The sequence below is a fragment of the Salmo trutta genome, chromosome 19, assembly GCF_901001165.1.
Source record: "Salmo trutta chromosome 19, fSalTru1.1, whole genome shotgun sequence".
Classification (NCBI taxonomy): Eukaryota; Metazoa; Chordata; class Actinopteri; order Salmoniformes; family Salmonidae; genus Salmo; species Salmo trutta.
The window spans coordinates 30,156,898-30,170,695 of NC_042975.1; the positions used below are offsets into that span (position 1 = coordinate 30,156,898).

Genomic DNA, 13,798 nt, shown 5'->3' on the forward strand with positions numbered 1-13,798 from the left:
AATAGTTAATCTGACAGCGCTCCAGAGTTTCTCTGTGGAGATAGGAGAACCTTCCAGAAGGACCAATCAGGCCATTATGATAGAGTGGCCAGATGGAAGCCACACCTCAGTAAAAGGTACATGAGAGCCCGCTGGGAGTTGCCAAAAGGCACCTAAAAGACTCTCAGAGACCATGAGAAACAAGATTCTCTGGTCTGATGAAACCAAGATTGAACTCTTTGGCCTGAATGCCAAGCGTCACGTCTGGAGGAAACCTGGCACCGCTCATCACCTGGCCAAACCCAAAGCATGGTGGTGGCAGCATCAGGCTGTGGGGATGTTTTTCATCAGCAGGGACTGGGAGACTAGTCAGGATCGATGGGCAAGATGAACGGAACAAAGTACAAAGAGATCCTTCATGAAAACCTGCTCCAGAGCACTCAGGACCTCAGACTGGGGGCAAAGGTTCACCTTCCAACAGGACAACGAACCTAAGCACAGCCAAGACAACTCAGGAGTGGCTTCGGGACAAGTCTCTGAATGTCCTTGAGTGGCCCAGCCAGAGCCCGGGCTTAAACCCGATCGAACATCTCAGCAAAGTACTGAGTAAAGGATCTGAATATTTGTGTAAATGTGATTTTAGGTTTTACATTTACAATACATTTGCAAATATTTCAAAAAAAATGTTTTTGCTTTGTCATTATGGGGTATTGTGTGTAGAGAGATGAGGATTTGTATTCTTTTTTTATCCATTTTAAATAAGGCTGTAATGTCACAAAATGTGGAAGGAGTGTTACATCATGTCAATAAAGCAAATTTAATTGAGAGGGGGGAAAGAGAGAGGAGGTGAGAGAGAACACTTCTGTAAGGGGAAGAGGGTGCATAAGGGCAGTAAAATAAAAGTGAGTTTACCTTCTACCATCCCTTTGGTTTCTGTCCCACCCCTCACCACAGTAAAGCATGATCTTTGGTTTCTGTCCCACCCCTCACCACAGTAAAGCATGATCTTTGGTTTCTGTCCCACCCCTCACCACAGTAAAGCATGATCTTTGGTTTCTGTCCCACCCCTCACCACAGTAAAGCATGATCTTTGGTTTCTGTCCCACCCCTCACCACAGTAAAGCATGATCTTTGGTTTCTGTCCCACCCCTCACCACAGTAAAGCATGATCTTTGGTTTCTGTCCCACCCCTCACCACAGTAAAGTATGATCTTTGGTTTCTGTCCCACTGGGACACCCCTCACCACAGTAACAGTAAAGCATGATCTTTGGTTTCTGTCCCACTGGGACACCCCTCACCACAGTAAAGCATGATCTTTGGTTTCTGTCCCACTGGGACACCCCTCACCACAGTAACAGTAAAGCATGATCTTTGGTTTCTGTCCCACTGGGACACCCCTCACCACAGTAACAGTAAAGCATGATCTTTGGTTTCTGTCCCACTGGGACACCCCTCACCACAGTAAAGCATGATCTTTGGTTTCTGTCCCACTGGGACACCCCTCACCACAGTAAAGCATGATCTCATCAGGGGGAGAGGGCCGCTCTGGTTTCCAGAGTCCAGGCCAGGGTAGCTGAGCTCACAACAAGATATTGCCACACACTGCTTGCCCTGCCAATGGGGCAGGGAGCTTTTTGGGTTGCCCTGGTTCATACAACACATTTAGATTTCACAGAGTGAACGTGGTCGTGTGAAATTCTAATCAATCAGTATTGCAGCACATTGGAAGGCAGAGTAGAGCCATGCATGAAATGACTTCAGGGAGGAGGAGAGGTGAAGTTGTTGTTTCTTCCATCATCTGCTATCAATAAATCCAAAGACAGAGAGAAGAAAGAGAAGGAGAAGAATGCTCTGGCCCCAGGTTGTGGCTCCTGAAAGAAATAACCATCTCAGGAATTCACTGTCCCTGGAACCTTAGTATGTTTCCTGCTAATGGAAGGACAAGTGGTTCCTTTTCCCTCACTAAGGATGAGTAGAAAACCATTTCTGTCAGAGAGAGAAGCCATGACTGAGACACTTAGTCATTTCTTTATAAAATTGTGTTTTTGATTTAATTATATCAGTAGAAAATTATTATTTATCTTAGAGACAGCTTTTTAATGTTTCTCATTTTGGCCTACTAGTGGGGGGTCGTCACAGATAGAAGCATTAGCCATAATGGGGGAAAATGATGAACAGAATAAAGTGTTGATGAGATTGGTAGATGTGACTGACACAGCAGGTTGAAGGAGGAGAGTGCTAATGTAGTCTGTAGTGCTATTACTCCCCTAATAACACACACGAATCTCCTTAAGTTCACCTTGGCCTCGCCACCTTGGCCTCGCCACCTTGGCCTCGCCACCTTGGCCTCGCCACCTTGGCCTCGCCACCTTGGCACTGCTGGCTCAGGTTTCAGATTTCATTAGCGATGGTGTGCGTCCTTGTGTGTGAGTGCGTGCATTTGTGCGTGTGCAGGGAGATGGGAGTTATTTGATCCCCTCTTGGAGCAGCGGGGGGTAGGGGTGCCTCTGACACTGTACGATATGTACGTGTGTGTTCTCTGTTTATGATTTATGACTGACACACTGACTGCCAACAACCAGTCTCTCTCTACTTTGTTCTCTGTGCCTTTGTTCCAGTATTCCCCCCCTCTCTGACAGAAATCAGCTGGAGCTATTGTTTCCTCCATAACTGGTATTTTTCACAGCTGGAGCCATTGTTCCCTCCATACCTGGTATATTTCACAGCTGGAGCTATTGTTCCCTCCATACCTGGTATATTTCACAGCTGGAGCCATTGTTCCCTCCATACCTGTTATATTTCACAGCTGGAGCTATTGTTCCCTCCATACCTGGTATATTTCACAGCAGGAGCTATTGTTCCCTCCATACCTGGTATATTTCACAGCTGGAGCTATTGTTTCCTCCATACCTGGTATATTTCACAGCTGGAACCATTGTTCCCTCCATACCTGGTATATTTTCACAGCTGGAGCTATTGTTCCCTCCATACCTGGTATATTTCACAGCTGGAGCTATTGTTCCCTCCATACCTGGTATATTTCACAGCAGGAGCTATTGTTCCCTCCATACCTGGTATATTTCACAGCTGGAGCTATTGTTCCCTCCATACCTGGTATATTTCACAGCTGGAGCTATTGTTCCCTCCATACCTGGTATATTTCACAGCTGGAGCTATTGTTCCCTCCATACCTGGTATATTTCACAGCTGGAGCTATTGTTCCCTCCATACCTGGTATATTTCACAGCAGGAGCTATTGTTCCCTCCATACCTGGTATATTTCACAGCTGGAGCTATTGTTCCCTCCATACCTGGTATATTTCACAGCAGGAGCTATTGTTCCCTCCATACCTGGTATATTTCGCAGCTGGAGCTATTGTTCCCTCCATACCTGGTATATTTCACAGCAGGAGCTATTGTTCCCTCCATATCTGGTATATTTCAAGGCAGGAGCTATTGTTCCCTCCATATCTGGTATATTTCAAGGCAGGAGCTAACACGGGGTTGTCTCTGGTATTTGCTATTTTATTAGGATCCCCATTAGCTGTTGTGAAAGCAGCAGCTACTTCCTGGGGTCCAACACAGAACATGAAACATGACATAATACAGAACATTAATAAACAAGAACAGCTCAAGAACAGAACTACATGCATTTAAAAATGGCACACAGAACTACATATCAATACATACACACAATATCTAGGTCAAATAGGGGAGAGGCGTTGTACTGTGAGATGCTGCCTTCTATTATCAATTTCTTTCAACCAATCATCAGTCATTTGTGTCAGTGCAGTACATGTTGAGTGCCCTTCTCTATAAGCATGCTGAAAGTCTGTTGTCAATTTGTTTACAGAGAAATAGCATTGTATTTGATCAAAAACCATTTGTTCCAACAGTTGTCTAAGAGCCGGCAGCAAGCTGATTGGTCTGCTGTTACAACCAGTAAAGGCCGCTTTACCACTCTTGGGTAGCGGATCAACTTTGGCTCCCTTCAGGCCTGACGACAAACACCTTCCTCTAGACTCAGATTAAAGATATGACAGACAGCAGTGGCCATAGAGTCAGCTACCATCCTCAGTAGCCTTCCATATAAGTTTTCAATGCCAGGAGGTTTGTCATAATTGATCGATAACAATTATTTTTCCACTTGTCCCACACTAACTTACAATGCTTTCTTTAAAAATATATTTTTTATGCATGAATACTATGGCTCACTGTTTGTTGTTGGCATTTCCTGCTTAAGTTTTACCCACTTTGGCAATGAAGTAATCATTCAAATAACTGGCAACATCAAATGGTTTTGTGATGAATACGCCATCTGAATTGAATTTGTCTTTCAGCTGATCATTTCATTTAAAGTACGCTAAAGTTTTATATCATTGATCTTGGCTTCATAATACAGTTTGTTCTTCTTTTTGTTGAGTTTAGTCACATCATTTCTCAATTTGCAGTAAGCCAGACGTATTAGCCACTCCATTCACCCCATCTCTTTCAACCATACAGTTTTTCAATTCCTCATCAATCCGTGGAGCCTTAACAGCTCTAACAGTCAGTTTCTTAACAGGTGCATGTTTAGCAATTTCATAAATTCATCAAGTGCAGCGTCTGGATGCTTCTAATGAATTATTAGTCCCTTAGAGATAAGCATTAAAAACGTCACAGTTGTAATAGGAGACTTCTGGAAGCTTTGCTGTTGAATGGTCCTAGAGCACTACTGGTCCTGCTACAGGATAGCACCATTGGCATGGCAAAGGGGATTCAATCTGCCTCTACACACCACTGTCTGAAAACAATAGCGCCCTTTCACTCTAAGGCCATTCATTACAGCATACTGCATATATCAGTGGTTCCCAAAACCTTTTCGCATTGGGATCCATCATCCATCTAAAGACTTTCACATTCTTTTGTGAGCCACAAAACAGTCAAAACCATGTTTCTAAAGACTAGTTAAAGCCAGGCTTTAGCTGTGACCCAAGAGAGAACAACAGCATTACCTTACATCCCCCTTGTAACAGTCAATGTGAGTAGGAAACAGAGTTAAACAGAACAGTATTATATATATATATATATATATATATATATATATATATATATATATATATATATATATATATATATATATATATATATATATATATCTATGCATCAGAACTGGGGAGGATCCTGCTTGTTTGGCTGGGTTCTCCTCTTTTGATCTCCCCTTAATTCACAACCTGTAATTGGCCACCCTCTCGGTCCCTCTCTATCCCCCTCTCTCGCTGTCGCACTTTCGCTCTCCCTACTCCTCTCCCCCGCTCTCCCTTGGTCTCTGTCACTCCCTCCCTCCCCCCTCTCTAAACAGCTGGGTTACATGTCCAGGGGAGCATTTACATCTGCTGCTAATCACTTACACTTCCCTCCTCCCTGATTATGTAACTTTAATAACATCCAATTACCCACACTGCCTGCCTTCCTGGTCCATCAACAGAGCAGTACAGTGTGTCTGCTGGGTTTGGCCAAAACAGCCGATCCCCATTCATCTCTCTATGTATCTGGTTGATAATCCACAGTCCTATCAGAGTAATAGAGGAACTTGAATGCCAATGCATAATTATGTCTATCATAGCGAGAGGAAGTTAACATCCAGTATATACAGGATCACACTGACAGTACATTCCACTATAAAGGACTAGAATCCATTCTACTCTTTTTACAAAGATAGAGAATATAGCCAAATGATGTCATAATACACTTAAAGTCCATGTTGTCCTGTCTCCAGCCATCACACCAGAGACATGGGCTTAGGCAGCAGTATAAACATAAAGGATGGATGATCCAATATGGCCCCTCGGGTTTGTCTTCAGAACTACTTTTATACAAACTAAATCTGGAAGGTGATTCTTTCATTAATTGTTTATTCCTTTCTCAAACAAACAAAGGATTTTCTCTTCCGTCTTAGATAATCAGATTGTTCGTTTAAAAGCACAACCTAGTTATTTGGGCGGCAGGGTAGCCTAGTGGTTAGAGCGTTGGGCTAGTAACCGAAAGGTTGCAAGTTCAAATCCCTGAGCTGACAAGGTACAAATCTGTAATTCTGCCCCTAAACAAGGCAGTTAACCCACTGTTCCTAGGCCGTCATTGAAAATAAGAATTTGACTTGCCTAGTTAAATAAATAAAACATTTTGGGCACATAGTCCCAGTGTGCTGTTTGTGGTGGTATAACAAACGCTGACAAATAGAGTTGTGGGGAAGGTTGAGGAAAAGGGTTATTTATTAGGAAATGGAAGAGAAGAACACCAACCTGTCATCAGAGAGAGATGGGGAAGCAGCATGATCAGAGACGGCTGGTCCCCAACTACCCTCCATCAATAAAGAGCACTAGATGGGGAAGCAGCATGATCAGAGACGGCTGGTCCCCAACTACCCTCCATCAATAAAGAGCACTAGATGGGGAAGCAGCATGATCAGAGACGGCTGGTCCCCAACTACCCTCCATCAATAAAGAGCACTAGATGGGGAAGCAGCATGATCAGAGACGGCTGGTCCAACTACCCTCCATCAATAAAGAGCACTAGATGGGGAAGCAGCATGATCAGAGACGGCTGGTCCAACTACCCTCCATCAATAAAGAGCACTAGATGGGGAAGCAGCATGATCAGAGACGGCTGGTCCAACTACCCTCCATCAATAAAGAGCACTAGATGGGGAAGCAGCATGATCAGAGACGGCTGGTCCCCAACTACCCTCCATCAATAAAGAGCACTAGATGGGGAAGCAGCATGATCAGAGACGGCTGGTCCCCAACTACCCTCCATCAATAAAGAGCACTAGATGGGGAAGCAGCATGATCAGAGACGGCTGGTCCCCAACTACCCTCCATCAATAAAGAGCACTAGATGGGGAAGCAGCACGATCAGAGACGGCTGGTCCCCAACTACCCTCCATCAATAAAGAGCACTAGATGGGGAAGCAGCATGATCAGAGACGGCTGGTCCCCAACTACCCTCCATCAATAAAGAGCACTAGATGGGGAAGCAGCACGATCAGAGACGGCTGGTCCCCAACTACCCTCCATCAATAAAGAGCACTAGATGGGGAAGCAGCATGATCAGAGACGGCTGGTCCCCAACTACCCTCCATCAATAAAGAGCACTAGATGGGGAAGCAGCATGATCAGAGACGGCTGGTCCAACTACCCTCCATCAATAAAGAGCACTAGATGGGGAAGCAGCATGATCAGAGACGGCTGGTCCCCAACTACCCTCCATCAATAAAGAGCACTAGATGGGGAAGCAGCATGATCAGAGACGGCTGGTCCCCAACTACCCTCCATCAATAAAGAGCACTAGATGGGGAAGCAGCATGATCAGAGACGGCTGGTCCAACTACCCTCCATCAATAAAGAGCACTAGATGGGGAAGCAGCATGATCAGAGACGGCTGGTCCCCAACTACCCTCCATCAATAAAGAGCACTAGATGGGGAAGCAGCACGATCAGAGACGGCTGGTCCCCAACTACCCTCCATCAATAAAGAGCACTAGATGGGGAAGCAGCATGATCAGAGACGGCTGGTCCAACTACCCTCCATCAATAAAGAGCACTAGATGGGGAAGCAGCATGATCAGAGACGGCTGGTCCAACTACCCTCCATCAATAAAGAGCACTAGATGGGGAAGCAGCATGATCAGAGACGGCTGGTCCCCAACTACCCTCCATCAATAAAGAGCACTAGATGGGGAAGCAGCACGATCAGAGACGGCTGGTCCCCAACTACCCTCCATCAATAAAGAGCACTAGATGGGGGGGCAGCATGATCAGAGACGGCTGGTCCCCAACTACCCTCCATCAATAAAGAGCACTAGATGGGGAAGCAGCATGATCAGAGACGGCTGGTCCCCAACTACCCTCCATCAATAAAGAGCACTAGATGGGGAAGCAGCATGATCAGAGACGGCTGGTCCAACTACCCTCCATCAATAAAGAGCACTAGATGGGGAAGCAGCATGATCAGAGACGGCTGGTCCAACTACCCTCCATCAATAAAGAGCACTAGATGGGGAAGCAGCATGATCAGAGACGGCTGGTCCCCAACTACCCTCCATCAATAAAGAGCACTAGATGGGGAAGCAGCATGATCAGAGACGGCTGGTCCCCAACTACCCTCCATCAATAAAGAGCACTAGATGGGGAAGCAGCATGATCAGAGACGGCTGGTCCCCAACTACCCTCCATCAATAAAGAGCACTAGATGGGGAAGCAGCATGATCAGAGACGGCTGGTCCAACTACCCTCCATCAATAAAGAGCACTAGATGGGGAAGCAGCATGATCAGAGACGGCTGGTCCAACTACCTTCCATCAATAAAGAGCACTAGATGGGGAAGCAGCATGATCAGAGACGGCTGGTCCCCAACTAGGAAGCTGGTCCCCCTAGGAAGCTCTTTGCCACCTTCTCCTCCCTCCCTCCTGAATCCTCCTCCCCCTCCTCCCTCTCTGCGGATGACTTTGTCAACCATTTTGAAAAGAAGGTTGACGACATCCGATCCTCGTTTGTTAAGTCAAACGACACCGCTGGTCCTGCTCACATTGCCCTACCCTATGCTTTGACCTCTTTCTCCCCTCTCTCTACAGATGAAATCTTGCGACTTGTGACGGCCAGCCGCCCAACAACCTGCCCGCTTGACCCTATCCCCTCCTCTCTTCTCCAGACCATTTCCGGAGACCTTCTCCCTTACCTCACCTCGCTGGTCAACTCATCCTTGACCGCTGGCTACGTCCCTTCCATCTTCAAGAGAGCGAGTGTTGCACCCCTTCTCAAAAAACCTACACTCGATCCCTCCGATGTCAACAACTACAGACCAGTATCCCTTCTTTCTTTTCTCTCCAAAACTCTTGAACGTGCCGTCCTTGGCCAGCTCTCCTGCTATCTCTCTCAGAATGACCTTCTTGATCCAAATCAGTCAGGTTTCAAGACTGGTCATTCAACTGAGACTGCTCTTCTCTGTGTCACGGAGGCGCTCCGCACTGCTAAAGCTAACTCTCTCTCCTCTGCTCTCATCCTTCTAGACCTATCGGCTGCCTTTGATACTGTGAACCATCAGATCCTCCTCTCCACCCTCTCCGAGTTGGGCATCTCCGGCGCGGCCCACGCTTGGATTGCGTCCTACCTGACAGGTCGCTCCTACCAGGTGGCGTGGCGAGAATCTGTCTCCGCACCACGTGCTCTCACCACTGGTGTCCCCCAGGGCTCTGTTCTAGGCCCTCTCCTATTCTCGCTATACACCAAGTCACTTGGCTCTGTCATATCCTCACATAGTCTCTCCTATCATTGCTATGCAGACGACACACAATTAATCTTCTCCTTTCCCCCTTCTGATAACCAGGCGAATCGCATCTCTGCATGTCTGGCAGACATATCAGTGTGGATGACGAATCACCACCTCAAGCTGAACCTCGGCAAGACGGAGCTGCTCTTCCTCCCGGGGAAGGACTGCCCGTTCCATGATCTCGCCATCACGGTTGACATCTCCATTGTGTCCTCCTCCCAGAGTGCTAAGAACCTTGGCGTGACCCTGGACAACACCCTGTCGTTCTCCACTAACATCAAGGCGGTGACCCGATCCTGTAGGTTCATGCTCTACAACATTCGCAGAGTACGACCCTGCCTCACACAGGAAGCGGCGCAGGTCCTAATCCAGGCACTTGTCATCTCCCGTCTGGATTACTGCAACTCGCTGTTGGCTGGGCTCCCTGCCTGTGCCATTAAACCCCTACAACTCATCCAGAACGCCGCAGCCCGTCTGGTGTTCAACCTTCCCAAGTTCTCTCACATCACCCCGCTCCTCCGCTCTCTCCACTGGCTTCCAGTTGGAGCTCGCATCCGCTACAAGACCATGGTGCTTGCCTACGGAGCTGTGAGGGGAACGGCACCTCCATACCTTCAGGCTCTGATCAGGCCCTACACCCAAACAAGGGCACTGCGTTCATCCACCTCTGGCCTGCTCGCCTCCCTACCTCTGAGGAAGCACAGTTCCCGCTCAGCCCAGTCAAAACTGTTCGCTGCTCTGGCACCCCAATGATGGAACAAGCTCCCTCACGACGCCAGGACAGCGGAGTCAATCACCACCTTCCGGAGACACCTGAAACCCCACCTCTTTAAGGAATACCTAGGATAGGATAAAGTAATCCCTCTACCCCCCCCCCCCTTAAAAGATTTAGATGCACTATTGTAAAGTGGTTGTTCCACTGGATATCATAAGGTGAATGCACCAATTTGTAAGTTGCTCTGGATAAGAGCGTCTGCTAAATGACTTAAATGTAAATGTAAATGTAACTAACAGAAGAATATCAGACTATCAAAATCAGAGTCATACCATCAGTATCGCCACATTCTTCTCCAGTCCCAGTCTCCTCTGTGCTAGAGACAACACTCCCAGACAGATGGCTGTGTGAACAGTGGTGGGTCTATGGAAGACAACACTCTGTTCTCAGATAAGAGAGAAATGAAAGGCTTGAGCCCAGGGGATGGGGTGAGCAGAGGGTGTGTGTGGGGGGTTACTACATAAAAACACTGGTTCGGGGTTGTCGTCCCAAGCGTTGCGTGAACGGTCCCCTTTCAAGACATCATCTTAGAAATCAGGCACTTAAATGTAATAGAGTCATTTCTGAAATTCAAAAAGACTGAAATGGAAAGCCCATGGAAAGTCAGTCACAGTCAGTCCAACACAAAGGCCTTTCCAACCTCGTCTGGGTCTGAAAAGGCACCTTTATTCCCGATATATCCCCAAAGCGGGCCCTAGCTAAAAGTAATACCATTTCAGGCGCAGCCCTCATTCAACAGGGACCAGCTAGAGAGAAGAAGGTAACCTCTGCTGCCGTTTTAACTGACAGCCTGGAGGACAGATATTGATCAGTACTGTTATAGCCAACCTCAAAGGACTTTAAGAGCCCATTAATTTTCCCAGTGTGAGCTGAGACAGACGGGGGGAAATAGCCTCCAACATGTTGTCGTTTAATGGAGGATTAGAGCTTTCACCCCTAGAGGTCAGGGTTCAGAGGTTATCTCCTGGGGGTCAGAGCTGTGTGTGGAAATGAATTGCTGCCTGCCAGCTGGTACTAAATAAATGATTATTAGGCAGAGAGAAAGATCAGAGGCGTACATTTCATTTGTCACATGCCTCGTAAACAACAGGTGTAGACTAACAGTGAAATGCTTAAAATAGAGAAATAATAACAAGTAATAATAAAATGAACAATAAATATACGATGAGTAACGATAACTTGGCTGTACACAGGGGTACCAGTACCGAGTCCATGTGAAGGGGTACAAGGTAATTGAGGTAGATATGTACATATAACTAGGAATAAAGTGACTAGTTAACAGGATAGATAATAAACAGTAACAGCAGCGGATGTGATGAGTCAAAATAAATGAGTGCAAAAAGGGTCAATACAGATAGTTAAATAGCTAACCAATAGCTAGCAGGACTAACTATTTTAGCAGCCTTATAGCTTGGGGGTAGAAGATCTTCAGGGTCCTGTTGGTTCCAGATTTGGTGCATCGGTACCGCTTGTGTACGTTTGTGTGTGTGCATTGGAGTGGCTGACCCTCAGAGAGAGACACACACCAGTTTGACCTTACTAGGCACCACAGGGACCCTTGTATCCATGGAAAGAAGTCTGATTGATCAGAACTAAAAGAGACCCTTACTTATGGCAGTCTGAGTGGGACGGGCACTGCAGTGTTCTTCAGTGGCATGACTATCTAATAGTTCAATGTATTCTAAAACAGTATCGTACATGTCACATGTATATTGATATAGCACTAGCCAACTTAACACCTTCTTTACAGAAACAAAATATCTCCCATCCTGGGACTGAACATGCCATTCTCTTCACTTTTAACCCTTCCTCTTCCCCAAATCAAGCTAGCAGCAAACGTGGTGAATAACAGATGTATTTGTTCATTTTTAGCAACATGGCTGTTGGCTGGGAGGCAGCGTGTTTTCCCAGAAGACAGTGTGCCTCTCTGTTGAACCCCTGTGAGTGAGTAGTGGGCACATATTTTAGCCATGGGCATGACAGGCTGCAGTGAAGTTGGTATGAGGCAGGTCTGCAGCTCAGTGCCCCCCCCCCACACACACCACAGCCTCCAGAGTCTAGCGTTCCACTCCTAATCAGTCCTGTCAAAGAGCTAACAGGCCTACCCATCCACTCCTCCTCCTCTGCAGCTGTGCAGGAAGAAGATAAACCTTATTAACCCATTAGTGGGGGTTAAGGCTGATAAGAATTACAGTGGAATATAATCTGGTTCAACAGGTGCCTGGCCAAAGATCAGAAGGTGTTTTAATTAAGCTTTTAATTAGCCTTTTTTCCTCCATTTGACTAATCCTGGTGTGCAGATCAGAGCAGGAAATAAAACCTGATAGAAATAGATCATTGGTAGTAATGTCATTATTGTTGGTGTTGTACAGCAGTGGAGCCCAACTCCAGTCCGCCTGTACCCCCAACAGTACACATTCTTATTGTAAAAACTCATCTTCAAGCCCTCAATTGAGTTGAATTAGGTGAGTTTGTCCAGGGCAACAACAGAAATGTGCTGTTGGGAGTACTGGAGTTGGGAAAATCTGCTTTACTGTACTGCACAGTAAAAGTGTATATTATACAGTAGGAGTTTGTGGAGTAGTAGTAGCAGGAGTGTTTACTGTATGGAGTACTGCATGTTTCCGACAAACATTACAACAACCAATAATAATTGATGATACTTCAGAAACCCTTAGAGACTATCACTAAAGGGACAGTGGTATGACACATGCAGGGACAAAATGGATTCCACATATGGGCTATGATGATGTCTGACATCTCAGAATGCATAGCATTGCTAGAAAATGTGGACATTCCTCAGTTAGTACGAAGAGTTAGTACACAGAGGACCATCCAGCGAACAGGCCAGAGGTCCTCTCTGGTTCACTAGAGGCAAATAAAACCTCTATCTAAACAGCTTTTCCACAGTTAGTCAGAGAAAAGGAAACAGCCCTCTAAAAACAAACCCTCTTCAAATTGGACTGCCAATGAGGGGGAGTGAAGAGTGTCATTCATCACTATACTTGAAGAGGAAGAGAAGCATTGACACGTCTGTCAAGGACAGAAAAAACAAGACAAACTTCAAATAACTTAAGAGATGCTGGAGTTTAAGAACACAACCACAATCCAGGATAATAGTTTGTTATTCATAGAGTATGCATCAAATAGGACATCTTAGTACAACTGTATGTTCTCCACACAACACTCGTTCATGTTGCATCATTTGTAGAAAACAACTGTCTATGACTGGTCTGAAAGGAATAATGTACTTGTCCCTCAGTATTTCTACTTCTAACTACTCCTCTATAACAGGGGCCTGGTTCCTGAGACTACCCAGGGCTCAAACAGTGCGACCATTTTATTTGCATACGCGCCTAAATATTTAGCTGTGTGACTGGAAATGTACATTTAGAAGCGCCAGTGTGACTAGAAAAATGAAGGATTCTAGCTTTAATACCACAAATATTTCTCATTGTGCTCCTAAATGTCTTTGTGTGCTCCTACATGTTTCAACTGAGACACACATGTGCTCCTTGTGAAAAAGGTCAGCGTAGAGGCCTGCTACCCTATGAGGCCAGAACAACAACCTAACCACAGACTGTAATACACAACCCAAACATGTCACGGGACATTCTGAGTGAGGGGGACTTTTTATAGGGTCTTCTCACACCAGGAGGAAAACCCCTAACTCTCTCACACACACACACATTTAAAACAAGTGACACGTCAAAGGCAGCCCACCATAACTAAACTCA

General features: G+C 46.1%; 1 protein-coding gene across 6 annotated transcripts in view; it reads right to left on the minus strand.

Moving 5' to 3' along the window:
* The window catches only part of abr (ABR activator of RhoGEF and GTPase), a 233,895-nt gene that overhangs the window by 53,304 nt on the left and 166,793 nt on the right, over positions 1-13,798 (minus strand). The window lies entirely within an intron of this gene.